The sequence below is a fragment of the Vicia villosa genome, linkage group LG1 (assembly GCF_029867415.1).
Source record: "Vicia villosa cultivar HV-30 ecotype Madison, WI linkage group LG1, Vvil1.0, whole genome shotgun sequence".
NCBI classification, from domain to species: Eukaryota; Viridiplantae; Streptophyta; class Magnoliopsida; order Fabales; family Fabaceae; genus Vicia; species Vicia villosa.
Window position 1 is genome coordinate 167,058,901 of NC_081180.1, and position 18,517 is coordinate 167,077,417.

Consider the following 18,517-nt stretch of genomic DNA (forward strand, 5'->3'; position numbering starts at 1 on the left):
CAAAAATCCTGACTTATCCATTCGTATGCCACTATTATTTTCAACCCACTTGCAACCAAATACAGGAATCTGAAACTTCGCGTAATCAAACACCAAAATGCGCTCGATAACCCCAAAATATGACAAATTTGCAAATTTCGGATTTAAGTCATTCGCACTTGATATGTGCATTGCTTCAGCGACCAAGGTAACACCACTATTTTGCATAGTACTTTTATCATCCTGTTCTTTGGTATAAAATGTGTATCCATTAATTGCGTATGCGCTATAAGAAAGCACAATTACAGTTGGACCATAGGCTAAGCATCTCAACCTTTCTGTTACTGAAGCAGGATCTGAACGATACTTTGAATAAATATGATCCCTAAACCACGGTATGAAACTTCGATTGTGCTCTCGTACTATCCAATTCTCATTTCTATTTGGATTTAAATCTCGGAGAACAATCTTGTGCATTTCAACATACGGCTCAACCTCAATCTCATTGTGCAGAACATACAAGTGCGCTTGATCCCGTTCGACCATTGATACTGTCACAACTTTATTTCCAATTAGCCTTTTTCCTTCTTTTTTTCCGACAATATGAGACTTAGGGAGTCCAATAGATTGAACATTTGACAGATATTCAGTACAAAACTTAACCGCTTCTTCAACAACGTATCGTTCGGCAATACAGCCCTCCGGTCGACTTCTGTTTTTCACGTACCCTTTTAATATTTTCATATAACGTTCAGCAGGGTACATCCATCTCATATAAGCTGGTCCGCACAATTGTGTCTCTTTCACAAGATGCACGACTAGATGAACCATTATGTCAAAAAACGAGGGAGGAAAATACATTTCAAGATCACATAAAGTAACAACTATCTCTTTTTGCAATGTTGGTAAGATCGCGGGATCGACCACCTTACTGCAAATTGACCTGAAGAAGAAACACAGCTTAGTTATTGCGCTTCTTACTTTTTCTGGAAGAATAGAACGTATACCTATTGGTAAAAAATGTTCCATTATAACATGACAATCATGCGTCTTCAAACTCTTTAACTTGAGGTCTTTCATGGACACAAGTCTTCTAATATCTGAAGAGTAGCCTTCTGGAACTTTAACTTCACTGAGAAACTTACACAATGTTTTCTTCTCCTTTCTAGATAGAGTGTAAACAGCAGGTGGCAGATATGTTCGTCTTCCTTTCGTCACGGGTCCCAATTCAGTTCTCATTCCCATGTTTACCATGTCCTTCCTTATGTTAAGGCCATCCTTAGACTTTCCTTGTATATTGAGTAACGTACCTATGACGCTGTCAAATACATTTTTTTCAATATGCATAACATCCAGGAAATGTCTTACGTACAACGACTTCCAATATGGAAGTTCAAAAAAAATTGACTTCTTCTTCCACCCACCCTTGACAAGTGAATGTGCAAAAGGCTTGCCAAACTGAGTGCTCACATCTTTCACCTTTTCAAAAATTTGATCACCTGACAAAAAAGGCGGGGCTGTACCGTGTTCGGCCTTTCCGTTGAATGCTTTTCTCCACCCACGGTAGTGATGATTAGAATTTAAGAATCTACGATGGCCGAGAAAGACATTCTTCTGACAAAGCTCCAATCGTGTCGTATCGGTTTCATCTTCACAAACGGGACACGCCTTTTGACCTTTATTGCTGTACCCGGATAGATTTCCGTATGCTGGAAAATCATTAATTGTTCCAAACAACATCGCCCTCAAGTTGAAACTTTCCTTCCTATACCCATCGTAAACCTCCACACCGTTCTCCCACAAAAACTTTAAATCTTCGATTAAGGGTGCCAAGTATACATCTATGTCATTCCCTGGTTGTTTAGGCCCAGAAATTAGCATAGATAACATCATGTACTTACGCTTCATACATAGCAACGGAGGTAGGTTATAGATCATAAGAATCACAGGCCATGTGCTATGCGAGATACTTTGAATACCATGCGGGTTCATTCCATCAGTAGACAATGACAACCGAAGGTTTCTTGCTTCTTTTCCAAATGCAGGATATTCAGTATCAACTTTCATCCATTGTGGTGAGTCTGCCGGATGTCGCAACTTTCCATCAATAATTCTTTCATCTGCATGCCAAGTCAAGTGTCTTGAATCGGTCTCACTACGATACATGCGTCTAAATCTCGGAATTATAGGAAAATACCATAAGACTTTAGCAGGAGACAACTTTTTCTTATATCGAGGGGCACCACATTTAGGACACTCATTCAACGCTGCATACTCGTTTCGAAACAAAACGCAATCGTTTGGACATGCATGTATCTTATCATAGCTCATGCCAATAGAGGACAACATCTTTTTGGCTTCATACGTTCGATTGGGAAGAACATTATCCTCTGGTAGCATATCTTTCATAAGGGCTAATAACTCTGTGAAACTTTTATCCGACCATCCATTGTCCGCCTTTAAGTTGTACAACTTTAACACCGCAGACAATCTTGTGAATTTTGAACAACCATCATACAACGGTTTCTCTGCATCGCTTACCAACCTCTCAAACATTTTGGGACAATCCGCAAGATCTTCTTCAAGCGCTTCTGCAATCTCTTCGACTCGATCGCAATCGTATGTGTCTGTGCAATCGTCGTTTGAAGCATACTTCCTATTACAACTCGACCCAGCATTCCCGTTCCTTTTCTCACCATGCATTGTCCAACATGTATAACTTCTATCAATTCCAAACCGTAGTAAATGGGATCCCAACTGTTTCCCGTCAACCTTATCCCCATAACAGCAACCCAAGCAAGGACACGGCATTCGAAGCGGGTCTTCGGAGTGCTTAACCGCAAACTCAACGAATTCCCATACCCCTTTCTCGTACTCTTTCGACAATCGGTTTGATCTCATCCATGTCTTATCCATGACTTAATTAAGCTAAACAAATGCTTCTTGGTTTCTCTATCAGGTACTAAGGAATTCTGTCAAGATAATAAATAGCTATCATCATAATAGAATACCTAATCAGAATACCCAATTTCTTAAAGAAGACATTACCTTATTTCAAGGTAATATAAGTCCACAAACCAAAAAATTGGTTGAGAGACACTAAATTGATATTAAATAGAACCATAAACAATAAACTATAAGCAGAAAATAACAAACTATAAGCAAGAAGAAAGGGATAGTAACCTGAATTAGACTTGATGTGGGAGATGGTAGGTTTGAATCGGCGTTGTACAAGTTATTTCCTTCTAGACAAAACAGAAGCATACCAACAATTTTGTTAAATGAAAACTCAACCATTAAGTTGGTGAAACCAATAAATAAGTCATACTGCATATATAAAGGAAGATATGCACAATTCACATGAAAGTAAACTCAACCATGGACGTAACCATTAAAAGAAAGTAGTAAGAGAGGATATTGAAAATGAAATCACTAGTAAAAATTTGAAAGAGAACAATGTAAAATTTGAAAGAGAATAATGTGAATGTTTCCCATCTCATTTCATTTCAGAAATAAATATAGATATTTCCTTCTTATCTCTTAAAGTCAATTTAATATATGAGCATGTTTTAATATAATTCAATCCATTTCAAAACTTGTAGAATTCCATAAACCAAGTTGCAATAAAGTAGAGACATCAATATGAACTCATACATTAAATCCAAGACCAAACTAAGACCCCTTTTTCAATTTACAAAATAGCAAGAGGAAGAGTTGAAATGTTTGTATTACATTCAAACATGCTCATAGTGCACAACGATCATGGTTTAGAATAAAGATAGCATTTTCATTCTCAAAAAGATAACTGCTCTAACTAGTATGTATTGCTACTATAATTCTCCTTTATTTCTATATCATAACTATAGTATGCATTTTAAGTAAATAAAAAATCAATGTCACTATTTCATTGAGGTTTTAATAGTTTTTTCCTATTGTAGTACCACTGCTATGTATTTGCCTATCTAAATTTGATGTCCAAAACTATATGCTTCATCTTGCAAACAAAACAACAGTGGAAGAATATATTCATACAACATCTACCTCTGTCAAAGCAAATAAAAAGACTATGGCAGATTTTCAGAGTTTCAGATTTTCAGATTTTTAAGAGCAAAACACAAAATCAGATTATCACCGGACCTATGGCAGCAACAATGCAATGACAGCAAACCCATTCATTAAAACCTAACACAAAACCCTAAAACTACTACAGACCCTAAAACTACAACAGTGAATTTCGCTAACCTTCAGAAAATGAAACTGCTCAGCAAGAACGACGGCGGCGGCGAGATAGGGTTGAGTGGTGGTCGGTGTTGTGGAGGTTGGCGGCGGCGATAGACGGTGGAGGTTGGCGATGAACGAAGAAGAGTGAGAACGATGAAGAAACAGTGAGAAACAGTACTGAGAACGATGAAATAATGAAAGGTACAACGCGTCTGTTTTAATTTGTTTTAAAAAATTTAATTTTAAAATGACCTACGTCAGCGCTTTTCAAAAGCGCTTTCATAGGTACCCCTATACCAGCGCTTTTTCGCTAAAAGCGCTTTCGTACCATATACCTATACCAGCGCTTTTTGAAGCGCTTTCATATATACCCCTATATCAGCGCTTTTACAAAGCGCTTTCGTAAGGTGGGCTATACCAGCGCTTTTGAAAAGCGCTTTTGTAGGCATGGGCTATACCAGCGCTTTTTTAATGTTTTTTTAGCGTGTTTTTTAATTTTGTTTTTAGTGAAGCCTATGCCAGCGCTTTTTCCAAAAGCGCTTTCGTAGGGGTGCTGCTAAAAGACAAATTTGGCATAGTGTTTGTAATTTCATTTTTGTAATTCAATATTTTCTATTTTTTCCCCTTAATATTGGTCCTTTCCCATTTGTGAGAGTTTTATTTTTTCTTTTTTTTATTTATTTGGAGCTTTTGTTTGCTTTTGTTTTCTACCCATAGTCTAATTTATAAAACATGGGTAAAAACATATTAAAGAAAAACCTAAAATTCACCCACTCTAATGGAAGGAGTGAATAAGTATCAAGTAAATGAATGTATTAATGACTTTATGCGCTCTATTCTTTAGATTGAAACAATGTAAAAATATTTCATAAATGAATTTATTAAATAGAAATAAGATTTTAAAATCTATTTCTCTCTAGATTATAAATAAATTTTTTAAATAAAAACAAGATTTTGAAATTCATTTCTCTTTAGATTATAAATAATTTATTAAATAGAAACAAGATTTTGAAATCCATTTCTCTCTAGATTATAAAGAGCTTCCATAATTTTGATTTATTTGATATATATATATATATATATATATATATATATATATATATATATATATATATATATATATATATATATATATATATATATATATGTATGTATATATATATATTGGGGAAATAATAAAATTTTATGAGATTATTTTAAAACAAATGTTATTTGATAGATAATAGTTACACAATATATAAATTTAATATAATAATAATTTAAACTATATTTTTTTAGTTTTAACATATGCAATATTGATTCCTTTATGATATGCATGATTGATTGAATTACATGACTACAAAAGTCACATTTAATTCATGTGAATGAATGAGAAAGAATTTTGCATGAGTTATTTAATAATTAAAAATAGTTTTTACAATATAAAAATATTGTTGATTAGCTACATATATAATAATTGATTATTTTATGACATGCATGACTCAAAGAAATATGTATTCTCTCCTACATTTTTTTATACGTTGTCATCTCTTCTGTTTTAATTTAACGACTGATCAAATTAAAAAAAAAAAAAAGAGTATGAAAGAGACAAAAGAAAAAGACAAATGAATGACTAATATTAAAACTAAATAGAAACATGAGAGAAAGTATATGAGAGATGCAAATCCGACTCAAAAAGTTATATTCAATACATGAAAAATAAGGGATAAGCTATTCTTATGCACAATATATTAGTGGTGACATGCATGTAGTTCGTAATGGTTTGTGATTGAACGACATGACTACAAGAATCATAATTAATTCATGAAAATGAAAGAGAATCAATCAACCATATAGGTTTGTCGATTATTCAAAATTAATTTTTCAAAGCTTAATTTTAATGGTATAATAATTGTGATTTATTTTTTCAATTAACATTAATAACACTTAAATTTATAAATTAAAAAGTTAAACTAATAATTTTATATTAAGTTTAAATTAAATTATCAATTAAGCGTGTCTAAATATGATCTCATATTTCAACATTTCATTATTATACAACATTTTTCCACTAGAATTAGAGGGATAAGTCTGATTTTTAAATTTGTATTCAACTTTCAAATTTTATAGTAGATGTATCATAATAAGAAAAAGCATAAAATAGGGATGATTTATAAATTTGTATTCAAATTTTAAATTTTATAGAAGATGTATCATAATAAGAAAAGGAACAAAATATAAAAATTGTTTTGAATTTTTTAACAATAAATATATATTTTGTATAATAATAATCAAGTAAAATAACAAAAAAAAAATCAATTTATGAAATGTATCATGAATTAAAGAAGGAAATGTGTTGTAAGACTAACATTTCCATAACAAGTAAAGCAAGAATCAACCAGCATTATTTTGACTTGAACTCTATCTCCCAAAACAGATTAACATACAACTTTTTATTATGGTGTATACTGAAAAAGTCTCTGTCATAAAGATTTTGCATGTCTATCCAACTATAATTAATGCTTTAGGAATTTTCCTGAAGTTCCTTAGGAAGCTATCATATTTCTATATCAAGAGTGCTCATGTATCAAGGCACTCCACTCCATGCAGAGTATATATCTCATTAAGAATTTTTACTACTATATCTTATCGTCTCTTTAGAAATCATTTTTTTGTTGATATATAACAGCATATTAAAGTCATATCACTTCCCAGCTTGTTATCAACCACTAAATCTAATTATTGCGATATCCAGTATTTTAGATTTGATTACCATCATGAGTGACTCAATGATCTAAAGGCCAACAAAGATTTGATAAGGACGGTGATCAATATCTTCACTAATCACGCAAAAATTATACCCTCAGTTTTTCAAAAACCAAGGTAAAAAATATTTACCCCCGATTTTAGTAGAAAACTGAGGTGAATAAGTTTTTTTTAATATTACATTATTTACACAGAATATTAAAATACATTATTACAACAAATGCAGTTTCATCATAGTCGTTGTTATTCTAACTTCTAAGAATTGAATGCATCCAACTTCTAAGAAGTTATATGTTCTAAATAAGAAGTTATTTGTTCCAAACATTGAAAAATGTTTTTTCTACACTTGCAATCCATCATAGAAAAATTTTCCAAGCGTCTTTAAGTTCTAAGATTTCATTATCTTTAGCAAATGTTTTTGTGGCAAATGCTTTCACAAGAAAGATATATAATGGTGAATGTAGATAGTTTGTTGTGGATTGATGCTTTGAAAATATCTTGAGCATTGTTTTTTTATGAATGTATGGTAGATATTTGTTGTTGTGGCTGTCTAACAAAACCCCTCAATGTTTTTAAAAAACAAGGGGAAAAAGTATTTTCTTTTTTTAATAGAAAAATAAAATAAAATAAGGTAACCCCTCGATTTTAGTAAAAACTCGAGGTAATAGGGTTCAAGAAAAAAAATGGTGAATGATAAAAAATTGAAAGTAACATGTCATATTTCTATTTCAATTTTGTACCAGTCACCATTTTTTGTATGCAATTTACACCATTTTTACGAATAAATTTCTCAATATTGTCAACCCAGAAAAAGCAGTGTTGTTTCTTTGATTGACAATATTGGAAAGTTATTCCAAAGATACAAAAAAATCAACATCATTATGTGAGATAGATTTCAAAGGCAGAAAAAATGTTTTGTTCAAGATAGAAGAACATTGAAGATTTTTTCTGTTTTGCAATCCATCCCAAAAGAATGGTGCATATGAGTACGTGGCGGCTACATATAAGTTAGGAATAGGATAAAATCAGTTTAACAAGTGCTTTATAGTAAAATCTGATTATTTTATCTCTCGGTTATTACAGAAACTGAAGGGATAAATCATTTAGTTTAAACTTATAAAGAAATAAAAATATAAACTACAATAGTTGGGATTTGAAACAAGTCCTGAATTGTTTGTCCCCTCGGTTATATTAAAACCCAGGGGAATAAGTGGTTTTACAAAAATAATAATAAAACATGGCGCACCTTGGCATTATACCTTGGTTCATTTTTTACTGAGGTGAAAGCTTTTTCATGAATTATATTATTTGTAGTAGTGATCTAATCATGTGGCTCATCTTGAAGTTCTCTAGCCTCATCAGGGAGAAGATTCAAGATTTCATTAAAGTGCTAAAGTCTAAGATAATGTAGCAAGAAACTTGAAGCTTCAAATTTGTTAAACAGAGAAAGTGTAAAATTTCGCCTGGTCGGTCGTGCACTTATCACATTGTGTGAGTGATCAAATTATTGTAAAATGGTGGAGTAAATCATAAGTTACTAAGACAACTCTCACACACTCACAATTTTTTTAGAACCCTCTCTGTTGATAAAATCACATGAAAATGTTTTTTTTGCGCAAAGCTAATTGGTTACAAGTCTAAATAATCAATTATGAGTGAAAAACACGTTGGATAATCGGTTATCCATTATGTTTAATCGATTATTTAACTTCATAATCGACTATTAGGGTTTGTAGTCGATTAGTAATGATGCAATTTGAAATATATAATTGATTATTTTATATGATTAATCGGTTATGAGCATTAAAAAGCCCATGAATCGTTTTCTTTTATGAGCTGCATTTTCTCCTATATAAAGAGGGAGCTTCCTCACTATTTCACACACCATATGTTAATTTTAAATCATTCCTCTTTCATTTAAACCTCTATCTTTATTTTTCTTTCACTAAAAAGTTGCCTTAGTGCCTTTGTGAGTGAAATACATTTGCAAAGATTTAGTTGTATTGTTATTCAGCTATTTTATTATGAATGTGATTCTCTTAAAGTCTCTCTCTTATTTGGTTGTAGAGGTAGTATTGGTAAAACCACTTTTTGGTTTCCGAGATCAGTCGCTAAAAATCCTGTTCTTAGTTCGTGAGCTTAGCCTCTGAAAAACTCCAGTTTTGGTTTGAGGGATCAACCTTGTAAAATCTCTCAATCGACTATAATATGGTTCGTTGGCATAACCTGGTAAAATATGCACAAGTATTGTTATTAGAACTCTCAAGAAGTTTGTTTCTTGGATAGAGGATTAAGCCAAGAGATCGATCGAACCTCTATAAATCTTGGTGCAATCTCTCTCAACTCTCTTTATTTACTTTCAGTAATTTACTATCCTTTACATTTCTTTCCTTCCAATTTATGCTTTTATCTTTATTTTTTTAACACACAAAATAATTTTTTTAATAAACACTTTTAAATTAATCACGAATTTTAAATACCACAATTCACCCCTCCCTTTTGTGCTTGGAGTCACTGTTCAATAGAAGGTTTATACTCAAAGTAATTGTATTTCTTTATTATCATTTCAACATAGTAAAATTGATCCAATATTTTTTTTGATGATCTTAATGTTGAGCATTACATTCGTTTTTCCCATATTTCATATCAAATTTAATACTCAAAGGTGATTTCACATTATTTATATCAAGAATGTTTCAAAGCATATATGATTAAATGGTTTACATATAAACACGATAATGCATATGCTATTTTCATACATATAGTAAATATATTTGCCGTTTTCATTTACTTGAAATCCGTTCAAGATAATTAGATTCTCAAAAAATTTATGTCATTGCTTTGGAGCTTGTTAAATACCATATGGAGACTTATCTAACTTACAAATCTTACTTTCTTGTCCATGAACCATAAAGCCTTCAAGTGCACTCTATATAGATTTCTTCTTTCAAGTTACCGTTCAAAAAAGCAGTTTTGACGTTTATTTGGTGTACCTAAAAATTAAAAAAAATTTATTTCCATTGGGATCATTTTTTTAGGGTTAATACCTATTTTCACCTCTGCCATATGGGCTTGGTTTGAAAAATCCCCCTGCCAAAAAAAAAGTTGCAAGAATGGCCTTAACATATTTCAAAAGTTTCATTTTGTCCCTTTATCAGGCCACATCATCAAAAAATATGATGTGGCAGTGTTTTTTTTCTTTTACTTTTTAAAAAATTGAATTTCCACATCATATATTAAGCTAGTTCAATGACATTAATACCCTTAATATCTTTCTGGCTATCATCACAGAATAAGAACCATGTCAACAACCTAAACAACCAACCCAACCCCCACCAACTCAACCACTAAACCAATTAACTTTCTGGCTATACTTCACTCTCCCACTCTCTCTCCTAACCCTCTACTACCTCTCCACTTCCTCCTCCACTCCCTCACCACAAACATCCTTCCTCAACTTACCCACCACCCTCTGTCACCACTACTCTAACGATCGCTTCATCAAACTCCAAACCCACCCAAACCAACAACCCATTAACCTCTTCACTTTCCAACCACCTCCCACCGCTCTCACACCTTCCGAAACCATTATCATTCTCCATGGTCAAGCTTTAAGCTCCTAATCATATCGTAACCTTGCTGAATCTCTTTGCACGAAAGGTGTTCGCGTTATTGCCATTGATCTTCCCGGTTATGGATTCTAAACACAAATCCGCCCTTGACTCTGACTTTTCTATGTTGACTTGTTGATATTTAAACTTAGTTTCTCCGAAACCTTTTTTAAGATCTATAAATTTCTGTTGAGTTTTTCATGAAACTAACATTGGATTCACGTAGAGGATGAGAAACCGAGTGTAACTATATAAAAAATTTGAATATGGTATTTCTCATAGCGGCGCCGCCGCGAGTCACGTCGGTCGTAGCTGGTATTTATCACTGCCATCGTGCCTTCATGAAGATCCACCGCCCATGTTCTTCTTTTTCTCCCTTTTGGCCATCCAGGATTTCTCTTGAATATATGATGGATTTTTCTTGAATATATGACATAAACTCTAAGGGTATTAATGTCATTTCCCTTCTTCCATTAATGATGTGGAAATTCAATTCATTAAAAAGTTTAAATAAACACTGCCACATCATACTTTTTGATGAAGTGGCCTAATAAAGGGCCAAAATGAAACTTTTGAAATTTGTTAAGACCATTCTTGCAACTTTTTTTTTGGCAGGGGGATTTTTCAAACCAAGCCCATATGGCAGGGGTGAAAATAGGTATCAACCCTTTTTTTATCATTCAATTGCTTTGATAGTTAGCCAATTTGTGTTTCAATGTTTTTGATAGAAATGAAAGTATTATTCTGGTTGGCAATTGACAAATGCATAAACTAGTTAAGCGTATCCTCCAAATTTGTTGTTTTATCTCGCGAAGGTGCTTGAGTGTATTTTTTATATGGTTGTCTATTTGATGGATTAACTTCGGATCTCCGTCCTTGATTGAATATTGTTTCTTTAGAAGTTGTTATTTTGATGATGCCCATGTCTTTGTTTTGGTTTCCTGCATGATTGACTTCTTCATCGGTTAGAGGTAAAAAAAATCATACGGGTGATTGCCACTACATAGCTCATAGAACGCAATCTGCATGTTCTTTCAATTGTTACAAGAATTTAGACAACTACTTTGTAAACTCATCTACTATTTATGTTAATAACTTGTTCTATGCTAGAATTGCATCATTGGTATTCAATTCCATGATGACATTCTTTATTTTAGAAGGGTTCATATTACACTAACTTTGATGTTCACCCATCTCCATTATTTCAATTATTTAAATTGCATCTTGTTTACTTTTTGACATTAAAGAACCCTCAACAGTAGCATCTAGCAACAACTTATGTTTCCTTTGTAATCCATTCCTAAAGATGTGTATTTGTGTGAGATCATAAAAAAAGTTGTTTGGTCATATCAAAAGCATGGATTTGTATCTCTCCCACGCTTCACATAGAGTTTATAGTTTTCCTTGAGAGAACACAATAATGGTTGTTTTGGCTTCCATGAACTTGTTGTAAGGAAATATTATATCCAAGAACTTTTCCTTTAGTAAGTTCTAAGTGGTCATCACTTGTATTGGTTAAGTAAGATACCATTCTTTAGCTTTGCCAATCAATGAATATGGAAATAATCTCATAAATATCGCCTCTTCCTCAACTATTAGAGTTTTAAGTGTACCAGGCAACTCGTAAAGCTTTGTTAGATATGTATAAGGGTCTTCATGATCCAATCATGCATAAACATTGGAATAAAGAATTTTTAGTAAACCTATTTTTATCTCAATCAGGAAGGCATTCCTTTGCAGTCTATCTATATGAGCTAGTTGTCTCAGGTTGTTGTGTCGCATGCCACCATTGTAGTTGTTTCCATTGTTGATGTTTCTATTGGTTCTTTCTTTGTTGTTGTTGTTATTATTATTATTATTATTATTATTATTATTATTATTATTATTATTATTATTATTATTATTGTTCTTATTTCTAGTTTCTGACATGGTTTCAGGATTTGAAATAGATGACTCTTTGAAATTTTTCTTTAGGCTAGTAATTTCTTCTTTTTTGTCTTTTTTTGTTTCTGCATACAGTTCATACAATTTTGAGATCGAACAAGAGTTGTTCTTCGGGAACCATACCTCGTTTATAACAAATATTAATACCCCGTCTGAGAGACTTAGAGTTTCCTCGGGTGGGACCAAGAGATACAAATCTCTCCCAAGAGGTACAAATGGAGTCTTTCCTAAGAGACTTAGTCTTAAGTCTTCTCTGGGGTCTTGATGGAAGTCTCGCCTGAGAAGGGGCAATGCCCTGCTAGAAGAACTTATAGTCTCATCATCTAGGCTCTATATATAACACAGCCAGAGGGAATCGGCATAAAGCCTCGCCTGATAGACTCTACTATAAAGTATCACCAAAGGAACTCGACATAAAGTCTCTCTAGAGGGCTCGATTGAAGTCCCGCGTGAAAGACTAAATGAACGCCTGGGGGACTCAACGTCTCTCTAAACGGGCTACGCAATACAGCGTATGAGGAACTTAGATTTCTCATAACTGACTAAATATGTCCCATCGACCAAGTTACACGTTAGTAAATCTAGAAAAACCCATACCTCTAAAAAAGTCAATTAAAAACCTCGCATGAGGAAGCGCTCATTCTCGGGATACTCCCATTATTAGTGGGTAAAAAACATTTTGCCCTCTGCCAAGGGTCTCGCGATTGAGGGAATATGTAGTTTTATATTTGCAAAACACCTTGCCAAGGGCAATACCTAAGGTTCGTCTTAGGAGAAGGCGATGACACATGGTCGCCTAAAGGGAGGTATCACCTCGCCCTCAAGTCTTCCTCACCCAGGGAAGGAAGAATAGGATGGGGTAAGACGTGTCTTGGATAAATAGAAAGTCATAGCCGCTAATGACTCTCGTCTCCCTTGGAAATAAAGATTCAATCGTCCACTAGGTGTTGGAGTCTCCTATAAATACTTCATCTCTTAAAGGGATGAGGTACATAATCTAAGTCATACACATTATTCCACTATTGAAAGAGCACTACGCTCATAACCATCAGCCAAAGTAACCGCCCTCCTGCAACCTAGCATCGCTGACCTCCTACAGGATCCATCACCTCACATGAGCGGGTCCCTTCAATAGCCTAAAAACCATCGTATAGAGCTACTTGATTCCGTTAGCTAACTCTCACCATCCAAATGTGTAATATATCTAATAAGTTATCTGAGTCTCCCTACCCTTGCAGGGGGACACGCACACACTTGTACTTTTTAGACAAATAACATGTTAGACATTAGTAAAAATCATGGGGTTCATATAATATAATTTAATTTTTAAAAGATGAAAGTCAATGATATTTATATTAAATTTTAAAATCTCAGGGGGTGCAATTGCACTCTCTCACCTAAATATAGGTCTGTTAGTGGATGAAATGAAGATGGCTTGCAAAATCCACCATATTTCATCTCTTTTCTCTCTTACAAGTGAGAAAAAGGTCAAGAATAAAATGAAATTCTCCCTCTAAATACATATTTTCTTCTAGAGCCATGCTATGATGACACTCTTTTGCTACACCGTATGTAATTACATTGTATGTAACTATGTATATAATGGTTTGAGTCTTGCAGAATACCAAAATGAAATAAAAATTAATTTAAAAAATGATGCGTATATATTTATGGTAGAAATTACGGTGTAAAGTGTATGATTCAGTGACATATTATCATTTCTCTTTCTTTTATATATAATGCCCAAACAACTTTACTATTTTACTCTTCATTAAACAATGTAATATTACTCAAATGCCCTTACTTTATAATGAACTTTTTAATGGTCATTGATAACAAAGTATAGCTTAATGGATTATCTATATTTTCTTTAAATCATAATTAATATTAAATTTTCGTAAAGTGTCATAAAATATTTGTGAAATGATCAAAATATCTTTCATGATTACTAATCATTTTTCCATTTTGTTTATATTTTATTTTGAATGAAGTTGGAAATTATCAAACCCTAATTATTTAATAATATAATTTGGATGATACATTATTTATTGCAAAATGACTCAATTTTTTATGGTAAAAAGTCGACTTTTACCTTTATCCATATATTTCCACTCATTTATGAAATAAAATAAACTTCAATTGGTTAATTTGGTCAGAATGTTGCAATTTGGGTTTCAAAAAAGAGAATTAAAACATCGATGAATGTTTCACATATGGGGCCAATGATCTTGGAAAGACCAGAGATGCTTACAAATGAGATGATGAGTTTGGATCTAATGGTGAAATCTGGCACGAGAAATGTGTAGTTCTATGTAATGTGCAAGCAACAATGAATTTTACTGTAGTTTTGATGATGACAATTATAAAAAAAATAAATGTGAGCATCATTAAGGAAGAAAAAGATGGAAGTAAATCATAAATCAGATCTAAAAGGTTATGTTTTTTGTTGCAAAGAAAGTCAAATATTAAGAATATCATCAAAGAAACAAATGTATTTGAAAGCTTGCCTGTGATCCTATGTCCTATTTGTTTTAATCTTTTTAGATTATTTATGTGTAATAAGTGTAAGTTGCTCTCAAAGTATTAAAGTAATGCATACACACTTAAAATATTTTACAAATTTCACATGTTTTAAAATGCTCTTAAAAAATCAACTTAAGATTTATGCAAATTGATTAAGAATCAAATTTAATCAACAAGAAAGCAAAAATTCGCCCTCTAACCTCTTAGAACATTTGTCCATTCGATTACGGAGTGAACTCACCTCCTAATTGATTAGGATCCCTCTTAATGAATAGGTTATGAATCTGGTTGTTTTCTTTCATAAAATTTAAGGTCTAATCGATTAGCATCATAGACTAATTGATTATAGAGTGGCTCCAACCCATCATTCTTTCTTCTTTTGGCTGGATTTTTTCTATCTAAAGAGGACTTGTGTGTAAGAACAAGATTTGATCGGCATTTGGACTTTAATTTTGATGATAACAATATATTGTTTCTTATAGAACAATCTTTGTACCCTAATGGTTTTGTCTCGCGTGTAGCTGAATGTTAACAGGTTCTGACTCTGAAGAAGTGACGTGTGACATCATCAGTTTTTGAACTCAACACACTCTGGCTCTGAAGAGATATCAAATTGCGAGTTACAAGGAAAGTCAAGTTTTGAAATGCTCTTTGACAACGCTTCTGAAAGAATGCTCATCAAATGGCTTCTGACTCTAACTCTATTAAAGGAGCTTCTGAAGACTTTCAAGCTCTGATATTCTTCACTTCACAAGTTCAAAATTCTGAAGACCAAGCTCTGAACACTCTGAAGACCAAGTTCTGAAGACTCTGAAGACAAGGTTCAGAAAGACTCTCTTGGTGTTTTTATCCTTCTAAGCATGCTTCACCAACACGTATTTTGAAGCCTTTGAAGATTAGAAGATAAGATCAAAAAGGTTTTACGTGAGAAAAATTGTACACAGTACAAGATCAAATATTCCTTCCACTACACTAATTTTTTGGATTAAGGACATTACTATTGTACCTTTTTGTCTCCCACCTTCACAAGTCGTTATGTAAGAATACAACTAGAATTTTGAAATTCCTCTTCTACCCTCCAACAGATCTTTTGTGTGCCTTGGAAGAATGGAATGAAAAGAATTTTCTACAAGAAGTATATAACATTGTCTCAAGATCTTGAACGTGAATATTACATTTCTATGAGAAAAGAAAAGTTTCAAGAAAATAACTTTTATTCATACACTTGCTCTCAAACACTTTTGTGTTATTCAATGTATCATTTTGTGTAATCTGCTTACTTAGAAGCAATCTTGTAACACACTCTGTATCTCAACTTTTGAGTTGTATTTTTTCCTTGACAAACTAGGGTATAGTCAGGATTCTCAAGAAGACATTGACAATAGGTCTTTGTGGTTGTAATCAAGTTTGGTTATAGTGGATTAAATCCTTGTAAGAAGGCGAGATCACCTTAGCGGGTGGAATGGAGGTAGCTTCGTTAACAGCGAACCAAGATAAAAATATTGTGTTCCTTATTTTTATTCTAAGTTCTTTGTTTGATTGTCTTGGGTAGCGAAAAAGTTTCATTCTTGAAACCCAATTCAAACTCCTCCTTTTTTCTTGTGTTTCCTTAACCTTCATTGTGTTCACTTTTAAACAACATAAGAAATGTGATATTCTACTCTACTTTCTTACACACTCTCTTGTTAGAAACACTTTTATATATTTTAGCGTTGAAAGAACGAAAGACTTGAGTAAGAGTTATGTAAATGCAATTTAATTCAAATTGTATTGTAACTATAAATCAAGAGTATTATTCTCTTGTAACATTGATATTGTTATAAAGGTGCAAACTGAACCTGGAGAAATTTTAGTGTAAGAGGCTTGTGGGTAGATCTTATGATAAAAATTCAAGTTGATTATGAAATTCTAAAGGGGAAAGTCTTGGGGACTCGAGTAGCAAATGTGGTTTAAGGCCGAACCAATATAAGTCCTGGTGTGCACTATCATAACTCTTCTTCTTCACTTTCCATTTATCTTCCGTGTTTAACTCTGTTTTATCCTTTTTCTTAAAATTGACCAAGTAAAATCAACATTTTTGAAAGAAAAAATATCCAAAAATCATTTAACAGAATTCATCATCTTTTGTGTTTGAAGTCGCCTAGTCAACAAAAGGTGTATTCATGTTCTGGTCCAACATCGGGGGAATGTACCTACATCCACTCAGACACTCAATTCAATGATTATTTGAGGTGGGAGATATTTATAGATTAAAATGTGTATGTGATTCTTAGAATATATTTTTTTCGCCTTGTTCGGTTATTTCAATTAATGGCTGACGTGTCATGTATCAAGACGATGACAATATTTTCATAGTTAGAAAAATATCTTTTATTTTTCTCTTTCGAAATTATTACCCTCAATCTTGAATTATTTGTTTAAGTCATAAAATAAATAAATTTGAATTAGCAATATCTCCTATAAACATAACAGAAAGAAAAATTTTAAAATTATTTTTATTTAAAATAAAATAATTTGAATTTGTTTTCCTCCAAAGAGATGATTAGATTGGGTCGCAGTGTTCTCTCTAAGATGTTTTGCAACATTGCCAAAAATTAGACAATCAAACTATTAACCACAAAATTCTCGGAGTAAAACATCGTCTTAATTACACTATATTGATACTTTGTTGCAATATATGTGCTGGTGTAGAATTACACAAAAAATATGGTATGAATACCACTCACGAATATTATGTTGAGATCATTCGAATATCTGAAGAGAATAATTTCTCATAGAAGAATTTGTCTAAAATCAACTTTTCTTCAAAGAAAAATTCTCTGAAAAACTCAGAGCTAAAAGAAGAGAAAATGGGTCAGATATCTCTAAAGGCAACAAAAAATAGAAGAGAGAAAACTAGAAAAATTTTGTTTTAGTGAAAAATTCAATATCGGCCCATGAAATCCAAAACATTTGATTCGAATGTGCCACATGTGTCAAACACACTTAAGTGTTAAATTTTTCCATCAGTCACTAATTAGTAAAATCTTTATAACTTTAGAGACATATTCTAAAGAGAGGTGACAAATATTCTAAAAAGAGGTGACAAACTGACGTATTCGTCCCACAAAAGCCAAATAAAAGGGACGAGACGAACAGACTTGAGGTACGAGTCTAAAACCTTGGGAGGAAAGGCGTACCAATGAGCAATACTCCTTTTAGGCATAAAAATACAAAAAAAAAATCATGTAAATGTATGTGCGCAAAAAAGTAAAGCGAAACATGATAGTCATATAAGAGGGCGTGAGCGTAAATCCTTGATATGTTCCGCACTAAAGTGCAATGGACATGCCCAACAGGTGGACCTTTTTTGCCACCTATCTCTGTTATATAAAAATGTAAAAGTTCACTTATGAGTAAGGGTGATAAACAACATGTTTGTTCTGTTTAAGTACACCCCACAAAAGTCTGAAAAAAGACATAACAAGACGTTAAGGCCATTGTGTAAGGCAAGA